The 11,897-nt window shown below is 31.0% G+C and overlaps 1 non-coding gene across 1 annotated transcript; it reads left to right on the plus strand.

The window, feature by feature from the left end:
- The first annotated feature begins 8,245 nt into the window (after positions 1-8,245).
- On the plus strand, positions 8,246-8,353 carry LOC133030703 (small nucleolar RNA R71). The gene has a single exon (XR_009684252.1). It is a non-coding gene; the product is annotated as a small nucleolar RNA R71 (small nucleolar RNA).
- Positions 8,354-11,897: the final 3,544 nt, after the last annotated feature.

An 11,897-nucleotide genomic window follows, 5' to 3' on the forward strand; every position in this document is an offset into this window, starting at 1 on the left:
GTAAAAATACTAGTCTAAGGTGTCATCAATTGATGAACAGTTAGATGTCGCATATACAATACTTATCTTTCGAGATCTTACACTATTATGTATGTCTAATGGTGAAAATCCATTAGGGATTTATCTCATTAGAAAAACAAACATGTTAGACCAACAATGAAGATTCGAAATCAAACTACAACTTAATAACAGAAAATAACATGGTTCAATATAAATTCATACACAATTCAGAAATTATAAGCATATAGCAAGTAGGAATGACTAGTGAAAATACTAAAACATACAATCCTAAATAATTTCCAAGGTTTTCAACAAACTGATACAGTGTCCCGGTAGGCGAGAGTCAAAGCATCATTTATTGAATAGAGTTGTCAGCTCTTCTAAAATAGAAACCATTCTAGCAACCTTTTATTCGATCAAAATAAGAATCCAACGTTGTCCCGGTAGGCGAGAGTCAAGGTTATTCTCATTTTATGAGCTTCTACCATTGTTTCATGTTTCATAAGTTTATCTCTAAGTAGTCACCGTAGGGGAGAGTCTAATAGAGACGAAAACTTACAAAACACTTATCAAATGAAATCTTACGGTGTTAAATGCGTTCAACGAATAACCATCCATAGGGGGACGAAGTCTAGCGTCTCGAGGTTATATTGAAAACATTTAACTTTTGTAAGACCAACAATGGAGATCGAATATCTTAATAATAATCAAGCTCATTATTTAAAGTGAGTTGTATTTTCTTTGATTCTCTTTATTTATTCTATTTATTTTAAATATATATTTATTTAATTAAAATTTCCAATTTAGAATGAAAAATTCTAAATATAAATTTTAATTTAATATTTATGAATTTTACTTAGATGGATATGAAATAATATGAATTATTTCCATCTTAGTAATAATTTCCAATAAATATTTAGAAAAATATTCAATTTAAGTTGTTACAAAATTAATTTAAATTAATTTACAACTCAAATTTAATTTTCTATAAATATATATTTCATTTCGAAAAATTAAAGTATATAAGAATACAATTTTCGAAAAATGCATATTAAAATAAAAAAAATAAATCCTGGAAAAATTATTCTAATTTAATGTTGGCCCAAAATTAATTAATAAAATTAATTTACAACAAAAAATATAATTTTCCTATTTAATTAAATATATAAGAAAAATTACAAATATTTAAGTATGATGATGAAAATCAACTTAAATATTAATTTTCTATTTAATTAAATACACTAGAAAAATACTTCAAGCAAAAATATCACCTATCTAGATTTTCCTTTGACTAATTAATTCTATTTCTAATAATATACTTTAATTCAATTTATTTTAAATTAATCAATAAATGAAAAAATCATTGATTTAAGTTGATCAAAGAATTAATTAAAATAATTAATTTACAACTTAATCTATTTTTCAAGATAAAATTCGAAATTCTAGCATTTAAGAAATGCAATTTCGAAAATTGATTAATAAAATAAAGAAAAAATATATTTTGAAAATTATTTAAATTTAGTTGAAAAAATAAATTTCAACTAAAAATAATTTTCTATTTAATTAAATGTCATGAAAAAGAAATATTTAAGTATGATGATAAAAATTAACTTAGATATTTAATTTTCAAATTAATTAAATGTATTAAATTCAAGAAATAAATAATTAAGTGTAGAGAAGGCTTAATTATTAATCTCTAGTTTAATACTAGGAAAAAATATACTTAAAATAAATTGTACCAAAATTAATTATTTAAATAATTAATTTCACAATGTATAATATTTTCCTATTTAATATTAGAAATAATAAGTAGTCTAGAAATAACTATCTAGAAAATATCTTATTTGACTAAGTATCTTTTCCACAAAATTTGAAAAAATATCTAATTTAAGTTGTATTAGAAAAAAATCTAGAACTTAAATATTTTTCAAATTTAAATTTAATTAAATATCAAAAATTAAGTTGTAACACCACTTAATTTGAAAATATTCCATTTTAAGTTAATATTCGAAAAGATATTAACTTAAAAAATATCTAAAGAATCTTAATAACCAATGCCTAAAATTCCTCAACTTAATTTTGAAATTTTGAATTCAAAAGATATTCAGATTTAAGTTGGTTAGTTGAAGATAACTAAATATCAACTTAAATAGGAATATTTAATGAAAAATTTAAATTAAGTTCCAGAAAGAATCTAGATGGTTATAATTCTATATTTAATTAAATACAAGAAAATACACATAGTTTAGCTTAGAATAAAAAAATTCTTTAAACTATGTTTTTCTTAAATTAATTTCAAAATAAATGAAATTAATTATGTTGCTAATCAATTTTATTAGGTTAAACTAGTGTAATTAACCTAGTACAGTCATTCAAATCAGGCAAATGGGCCTTCACAATTGGGGTGGTTTGTGTGAGGGGGTGCTGGGTTCAGTATGTCGTACCCACTTCTATGGCTCCCAACTCTCACACAAGGCCCAAAAGAGAGGAATTTAACCTTAATAAGAACAACTGTTATTAATTGAATAAGCCCAAAACTAAATGGGCCTAAATAAAATCTATCAATGACTATGACATTTTATTTAGCAACATTAACCTATATGCATCTATAATAAAATTAAACACATAGGCTCACACAGGCACACTTTGGATGGGTCCTATCATGTTGCTAGGTCATACACAGATGAAAGAAGATTGTAAAATTTACTGTTACAAATTATTAACTTGACCAAGTGGAGCCATCAGATCATTAGATCTGGCAAAAAGTAACCATGGCTATTTGCAATCAAGTAATAATAGGTTTTAAAAACTTACACATAAGCTAAAACACATACTCCTGCAACAAGGTTAGTTGGATAGTTGGATGTAGGATTTATTTAATTTTAAATTAAATATTTAATTTCGAAAATAATTAATTAAATAAAAAAAAATAATTTTTCGAAAAATTTAAAAAAAAAATTTGAAAAATTCGAAATTTTTTTTTTTTTTTTTTTTTAATTTAAATTTAAAATTAAACCTACAATTTTTGAAAAATTAGGTTTCAACCAACCTAAATATCATTTCAAAAATTTGCTAGCTACTTTTAAATTTTAAATGTTATTTTATAAATAAAAATTAAATAAAAAATTAGAAAAGATATAAATATCTTTTTCAAATTTTAAATGTAATTTAAATAAATAAAATAACAAAATTTAAAAAATTAGCAAAATATCTTATATCATTTAAAAATTACATGATTATAAATATCTTATTTTTAAAATTTAAAATAAGATAAGATATAATCAAATTTTAAAATAAGATAGTTTTTTTAAGCAAAAAGATAAATACTAATACTATTCAAATTCAAATTACACTAATATCTTGAATTAAATTAAAAAAAAATTAAATTAATTCAAAATGATAATTAGAATTGAATTAGGAATAGTAATAGTATATATACAAAACCATACAAAAAATTGGAAGCTAATTCCATGAAAAAGTATGAAAAATTGAAGAAAATAGGAAAAATTCGAAACTGTACGGACAGTTCTGCGATCGCAGAAAACTATCAGCACAGCCCCGATTTTTGTCAAATCTTCAAAAAATCATAACTAATTCAAATAAAATCCAAATTGAATTCTGTAAAAGGCTAACTTGCTTAATTTTTTCCATACTATCCAATAAAAATAATTCCAAAAACGAAATAACAATTATTTTTCACGAAAATTTCACAATCATCAATCAATCATCAAATAACACTCAATACAACATGATACCATCCAAAGAACATACAAACAATCGTTTTAAAGTCCAAATTTCTTGCAAGTAAATCAATTACCATGGCTCTGAGGCCAGTTGTTGGAATTTATTTTACCAGGATCTTAGATCTACTCACAAGTATGTTTATTAACATCCTAAATATGAACTTTCTAAAACGATGAAATAAACACATATAAAGTTTAAGAAACCTTACATTGGGTGCAGCGGAATATAATGACTCCTTCCGTTCAGATATCTAGCCCTTGATTCCTTTCTGTAGCAGAGCATTATCAATATCTGAACCTGGATCTCTTTCTCTGAATCTTTGATGCTGAAACTCCTTTGCTGATGATCTTTCTTCACGATCTTCCTCACTATGATTGAGGTATTGCTTGATGTGTGTGGGCACTACTCTAATCACTAAGAGAGGTTCGAAATATTGAGGAAGAAAAGAGAGAGAGAGTGGCGGCTAGAGAAGAGAGTGGAGGCTCAGGTTTTTCTGATTCAGAAAGTGTGTTATTTTCCTGAAGCCTTCACTATCTATTTATAGCATTCCTCTAGGGTTTGATTTGAATTATATGGCATTAAAATAATGAAAAAATCATTTAAAAAAGCTACAAAGGTGGCCGACCATACACTTAATGGATTGGGCCTTGGGCTTTGCAATTTTGCAATTTTAACACCTTTTGTATCTGATTTTCTCAAAAATGCCAATTTCCTAATTCAATCATTTAAATGCCAATTCTAACTATTTAATAACTATAAATAATTATTAAATAATATTGTCATTTATCATATTTATTAATTGAACCATACAAAGTATCATAATTAACAAATATGCCCCTATAAACTCTTTCTTTACAATTTCGCCATTACTTAGTGAAAATTTCACAAATAGACATAGTCTAATTCGTGAATTATAATTGATTAATCAAAACCAATTACATGAGTCTTACAAGCAATATTATCTCAACTAGTGGGGGGACCATGGGTCTATATAACCGAGCTTCCAATAAGTAGATCAAGAATTTAGCACTAAAATTCACTAACTTATTAATTCTTCGTTGAATCCACGCATAGAACTTAGAATTGCACTCTCAGTTATATAGAATGCTCTATATGTTCCACCATATAGACACATCATTAGTTATCCATTGTTATAATCCTAATGTGATCAATGATCCTCTATATGAATGATCTACACTGTAAAGGGATTAAATTACCGTTACACCCTACAATGTATTTATTCCTTAAAACACTTGACCCCGTATAAATGATATTTCAGCTAATGTGAAATGAGTACTCCACCATTTATGTTCGTTTGGTCAAGCTCGAAGGAGATCATCCTTTGCTTACTATTCGCCAGATAGAAGCTATAGATTCCATGTTTATGCTAGCGCTCCCACTCAATTGCCTTCTTAGTGTTCCCAAAATGTACGTATCACCCTGACCTAAAAGTAGGCTTAACTAACAAATCAAAGAACACGAATAGCCTTTCAAGATTGAGCCTAATCATATCAGGATTAAGATCATTTGATCTAGGATCAACTAGGCGATATTGACTTGAATAGATATTACGGTAAGTTTAATAAATCTAAGTCAAAGTTCAATATCGGTCCCTTCCGATGCATACTCCATGCATCCAACCTGAGCTTTACTTTAACCAATGCTCTGGAAAGAACATAGTATTTCTCCAAATACAAGTAAACTCTTGTTGTAGATTATCATATCAGTAAAACCCTATGTCTGATAAATCTAGGAAACTTTATTCACATAGTCATGTTTACTTTCCAATGTGTTGACGACACAATAAACAGGATCAAGTATGTGAAAAGGGTTTCAGATGAATTTATACATTATGTACATATAATCATGAAATAAATCATGTGAACCATGCAACATTAAATGTTATTTCTGATCTATATTAATAAACAAATCTGATTATATTGAAATGAGTTTTATTTAGGGCATAAAACCCAACATAAAAAGCCATCCATAAATACCTCCATAATATCTTCAACCATATCAAAAAAATATTGTCATCACGCATCGTTGAAACGTGGTTGGAGGATTACATAGACCGAATGGCATCCTTTGATAAGCAAATGTACAATAAGGGCAGGTAAAAGTTGTCTTCTCTTGATCTTCAGGAGCGATGGCTATTTGATTGTAACTCGAATAACCATCTAGGAAACAATAGTGTGAATACCCAGCTAATCGGTCAAGCATTTGATCAATAAATAGAAGAGGAAAATGGTCTTTTCTGGTGACCTTATTCAACTATCTATAGTCAATACACACTCTCCAACCAGTCACTATTCTTGTTGGAATTAATTCATTGGCTTCATTTTTTTACTACTTTCTTCAGTACAACTTGCACAGGACTCACCCAACTACTATCAAAAATAGCATAAATTATTCCAGCCTTTAAAAGTTTCAAAATTTCAGCTCGTACTACTTCCTTCATAGCTGGATTAAATCTTCATTGGTGCTCAATGGATCACTTGTAATTTTCCTTGAGAAAAATTTTGTGCATACAGACAGTTGGACTTATTCCTTTCAAATTTGAAATTGATCATCCCAAAGTAGTTATATGTTTCCTCAACACCCGTAACAGTTTGTCTATTTCCTTCTTTGAGAGTTTTGATGAAATAATTACAAGGCAAGTGAAATTTTCCCCTTAATATTCATAACGTAAATGATTTGGGAGAGGTTTCAAATCTTTCTTACCCACCACTTCTTCATTGGCTTCATCATTTTCAAGTTGATATAGAGTTTCTATCACATTCATCCTATTAGTACTAGGAATTGCACTAAGAGCCATCACACAATCAACTACATCATCATCCACCACTTCAGTTACTTTTTCAAGATCAGCTTGAGTCATGCTAGAATTTAGACAATGTTGCAATGAATCTGAACATAATTCCCTTCTCATCGTCTCTTCTACAACTACTTCAATAAAATCAACACAGTGATAACTACTTGTGTTATCATGATGTCTTAGTGCCTGATAAATGTTGAATTTGACCTCTTCATTATTAACTCTCAATGTTAGATGACCGCCTTGTACATTGATTAGGGCTCTTCTAGTAGCCAAGAATGGACGACCAAGGATAATAAGAATTTCATGGTCCTCCTCCATGTCCAACACAACAAAATCAGCAGAAAAATAAATTTGTCAACCTTAACCAATACGTCTTCAATTACTCCGCGAGGATAAGTTAGTGATTTGTTTGCTAACAGAAGAGTAATGGTTGTAGGTTTGACTTCTCCTACTCCCAACGTCTTAAATACTGAAAGAGGCATTAAATTAATACTGGCTCCAAGATCACATATGCTTTATCAAATGAGGACCCCTCGATGGTACATGGTATGGTAAAATTTCCTGGATCTTTCACCTTTTGATGAAATTTTATCTGCAAAATGGCACTGCATTCTTCTGTCAGCTTTACAGTCTCAAAGTCTTCTAGTCTTCATTTCTTTGACATAACTTCTTTCATAAACTTCACATAGTTTGGCATTTGCTCAAGGGCATCTGCAAAAGGGAATGCTTATATGAATCTTCTTGAAACTTTCTAAAAACTTTGCAAACTGCTCATCTAGCTTCTTCTTTTGGAATCTTTGAGGATACGGTATAGGAGGTTGATACATTGGGAAATTAGTTTTCTTTTCAAACTTGTCATTATGATTATGTTTTATGGCTTCTTCATCATTGTCTACCTTTCTTACCATTGGCTCATCTTGATTTGTCAAAAACTCATCTTCATCTTTCGCTTGACCACCATCTACAACCTTACCACTTCTCAATGCAATTGCCTGGCATGATTCTTTTGGGTTTACCACAGTGTCACAAGGAAAACTCCCCTTTTGATTAATACTAACTCCCTTGGCTAGTTGTCCTACTTGATCTCAATATTTTTCATGGAAGCATCCATGTTAGAAATATGAGTTTCTATGTTGTCCAACCTTGCTTCATTCTTATTTAACCTGTTGTTGGATTCTAGCATAAAAGTACCCAAAATATCTTCTAATGATTTCTTTTCAGGTTGTTGTTGGGCATTAAATCTAGGAGGTGGTTGCAAGACATTTTTAGTGTTACCATAGGAAAGATTCTCATGGTTTCTCAACCCCAGATAGTAGTAGTTAGGCATTGGATTTCCCCAGTAGTTGTTATTATAAGGTTTGTTTGTGATGTAGATGCAACATCAACATTTTCAATAGTTGATGTGTTTTTTTGAGCAACTAAGGCAGTCACTTGATTAGATAAAGCAGAAATTTGAGCTGCTATATTTGCCATAGGATCTACTTCATGTAACCCAGCCACCTTTTTGTGAGTATTTCTTTCATTAGGCCAATTATATCTATTAGTGGCCATCTCCTCCAGTAAATTAATTGCTTCAGTTGCAGGTTTAGACAATAACACTCCTCAAACAGCAGAATCAATAATAATCCTTGTTGGCTCATTCACATGCTGTAGAAAATTGAAACTTGCATCCAGCTCTCATAGCCATGTTACGGGCAACAGCGTAATAAGTCTTTGAATCGCTCCCATGCTTCATAAAGTTGCTCTGAATCAAATTGTCTGAACCAATCTAACTCCTCAACTGTGCAAACTTTGATGGAGGAAAGAATTTCACCATGAACTTTCTGGCCATTTCATCCAATGTAGTAATAGAACCTAGTTGTAGAGATTGCAACCAACTTTTTGCTCTATCCCTTAAAGAGAAAGAAAAGAGTCGTAGTCTTATGGCATCATCAGTAACACCATTCATCTTCACAGTAGACAACCACCAAACTGATTCGGTTGCACCATATTGATTAAAGCAGGCTTCAATTCAAAATTATTAGAAGCAATGACTAGGTTAGCAATACCAGTCAGATTTTCATTCACCACAGGTAAGCAATAATCACGAACAGCACGTGGTTGTACATCAGCTGCAACAGGTGCTGGTTGGTTGTTATTAAGGTCTTTGTTGTTATTGGCAGCCATGGTGAAGTCTAGTTTTTCTTTGCTTTTAACTGCTTTAGAGTTCTTTCAATCTCAGGATTCAGCGATGTGAGTAGTGTAGCACTTTGATTTTCTCGCATAAACTGAACCACAAAGATACAATCAAAATAAGAAATAAAATAAAATCTAATTTAAAGCAAAAATTTTTAGTAATAATATTAGCAATAATTTAAGAATTTTTAATCCCCGGCAACGACACCAAAAACTTGATACACTATTTTTGCTGCAAGCGTACAACGTTGTTATAGCAAAGTTTTAATACTAAAAGGTTGTCGAACCACAGGAATTGATTATTAAATTTTACTAATTATTATACTCTTTAATTTTATACTTTAATTAGATAACCCAAAGTAAATTATAATTAAGAATCAAGTAATAAAGTAAATAGAAAAATAAATAGACAACTAACAATTTTTAATCATAAAGTAAAAACCTAGAGCACTGATTTTCCTATTTCAAACTATGAATCTCAATTTACCAATTATCCCAATTTATCATATAATTTGTAGTTTCAAGAATCCTAATGTAACCTATTAACCTCTCTCGGGTGATGATAGATTTAACTTAAATTAACTGACACGATATCTCTATTCATTATTAATTAAATAAGCACTCATAAAACAATATGATTCTCTTTAAATGAAACTCATAGAATTAGTAGAATCTCTCAATCTCACACTTTTTCTATGTCATGCAATTCTAAGTCCGATTTTAGATTACCTCTCTCAAGTGTAAAACCTATAATCTCTATACTAATTAATAGTGATCAAGCATTAAGAAGATGATAATTAGCACAAAATTCCATAAACAAATAATAAGAACAAATATGAGAATAATCTAAAAAATTAAATTCATAATCTAAAATAGTTCCATCAACACTCTAGAATGAGTGTTTAGTTCATAATCACAAACACAATAACTACAATAATCATGTTCATAATTAAATAACTAAACAAAGAATAAAGAAGAAGAAGAAAAGAACTCTTAATGATGAAAGTTGATGATGATTGCTTCGAATCTCTTTTCTCTCACTCTTCAATGTATTTTCTAATCTCAAAGTTGCTTGTTTCTATCTCTCTAGTCGTACCTCAATCTGATTTACATCCTTCTTTATATAGGCCAAAAAAGATAGATCAATCCTCTTAGAATTAGGATTTATTTCAAAAAATGATAAGTGTTGCGCTATAACGCCTAAGAGAAAAAATCTCGAAATAACCACGTGCTGAAATTATCTTTTTTTCTCAGTGCAACATCTTTTTTCCAGTCGTGCACTATAGCAACTATCACCAATTTTTCATAATTCAACTTGTTCCTCGACTCGATTGCTCCTTGATTTTGGCACTTCGCTCAAATATGCACGATTCACTTCTAATTTATCTTTTTTTTTTGAACAAGAAGAGAATTCTTTATTCAAACAAGCAACAAAACTACAACAACAACAACAAAAACAGTCCAGCCAAGGCACAAAGACGAAGCCCCAGCCCTCACGGCCAACTAGTAATTACATTGAGAATATGCCTATCAAGCTTTCCTTTTCCCCCATTACAATCATTTAGACACCTGGTTTTAACACAAAATTTTATCTCCTTACTCATAGCTCTAGCAGTTTTGCATTTCATCTCAAAGATACAATAGTTTCTATTCATCCAAACAGTGTACAAAGTCGCCAAAACAATTGAGTTAAGAATCTTTTTCTGAAAACTTTTGGAGGGGATCAAAAAACAATCCCTGATGTTAGATGGCCAAGTGAACTTGCCACACCAAGTAGTGATTTCGGTGATAACTCTATGGGTGAAGCAACAATTAACAAACAAATGTTGATGAGATTCCTTTTCCATACAGCAAACCGGACAACTATCTGAGGGAATAGCAATGATTTTGCTGATATTGTCTCTGGTTAGCAGCTGGTCATTCACAATTTGCCAACCAATAAATCTATGCTTTGGAAGAATCAATCTATCCCAAATATTTCTAGCATAATCAACATGCTGAGCTTGACTATAAGAGAAATAAAAGGATTTAGTACTGAATTTACCTCTCACAGTGGCAGCCATGATTTTGGACTCATTGATAGTTGACCGAAGGAGAAGAATCTTCTTAACATACCAGCTCACATGTTGCTTGAAGTCAACTGTCCAAAAGCTCAACCTTCTCAAGTAAACCGCATCAATCCACCTAACCCAAAGATTATCTTGTTTGCTCGAAATAGCCCAGATATATTTCTCCATGAGGGCTACGTTCCACTTCTTCCCCTCTCTAAATCCAAGACCACCAGAGTTCTTGGGAAGACAGACTTTCTCCCATTAAGGAATATGCATCTTGCTTCTATTTCCATTAGAGCCCCAAAGGAAGTCTCTGCAACATTTGTTAATAGCCGCCGTGATTTTTTGAGGAAGCAAAAACAGATTCATCCAATAGTTTCTGACTCCAAGAAGGACCGAATGAATTAGTTGAGCCCTTCCTGCAAAAGAGAGGTTCCTACTAGCCCAGGTGTGCAGGTGTTTATGTAATTTGTCTATGATAATACCGCAGTCATTTGCTCGCCACTTAGTAGGTCTTAGATTCACACCAAGGTACTTCAAAGGAAAAGAGCCCTCCTCCATTTGTAAAACATTAAACATACTTTTCTTGCAAGTGGATGAGATGCCCCCAAAGTACACTGAAGATTTAGCCTTGTTGGCAACAAGACCAGTAGCCTCGCTGAATAAGAGAAAAGCCTCTTTCACCAACTGATTTGACTTCTCATTACCTTTGCAAAAGATTATGAGATCGTCTACAAAGCAAAGGTTAACGAGAGCTAAGGATTTGCAAAGAGGGTGGAATCCAAACCCCTTCTTCTTAGATCTCTGGATAAGAAGCCTAGTCAGATACTCCATTATAAGCACAAAGAGAAGGGGAGACATTGGGTCCCCTTGGCGAAGACCTTTTTCATCCTTGAAAGAGCCTTGAATCCTCCCATTAAGAAGAAGGACATAAGAGGCACCTTGAAGGCAACTTAAGATCCAGGTAATAAATGTAGAAGGAAAGCAGAGGCCTTTTAAGAGATCAGCCACAAAGCACCAGTCTACCGTATCATAGGCCTTGCTCAAATCAATTTTCATAAGACATCTCGAGGAAATATTCTTCCTAGTGTAACCTTTGAGGAGAT

Source organism: Cannabis sativa, chromosome 8 (assembly GCF_029168945.1).
Source record: "Cannabis sativa cultivar Pink pepper isolate KNU-18-1 chromosome 8, ASM2916894v1, whole genome shotgun sequence".
Lineage (NCBI taxonomy): Eukaryota > Viridiplantae > Streptophyta > Magnoliopsida > Rosales > Cannabaceae > Cannabis > Cannabis sativa.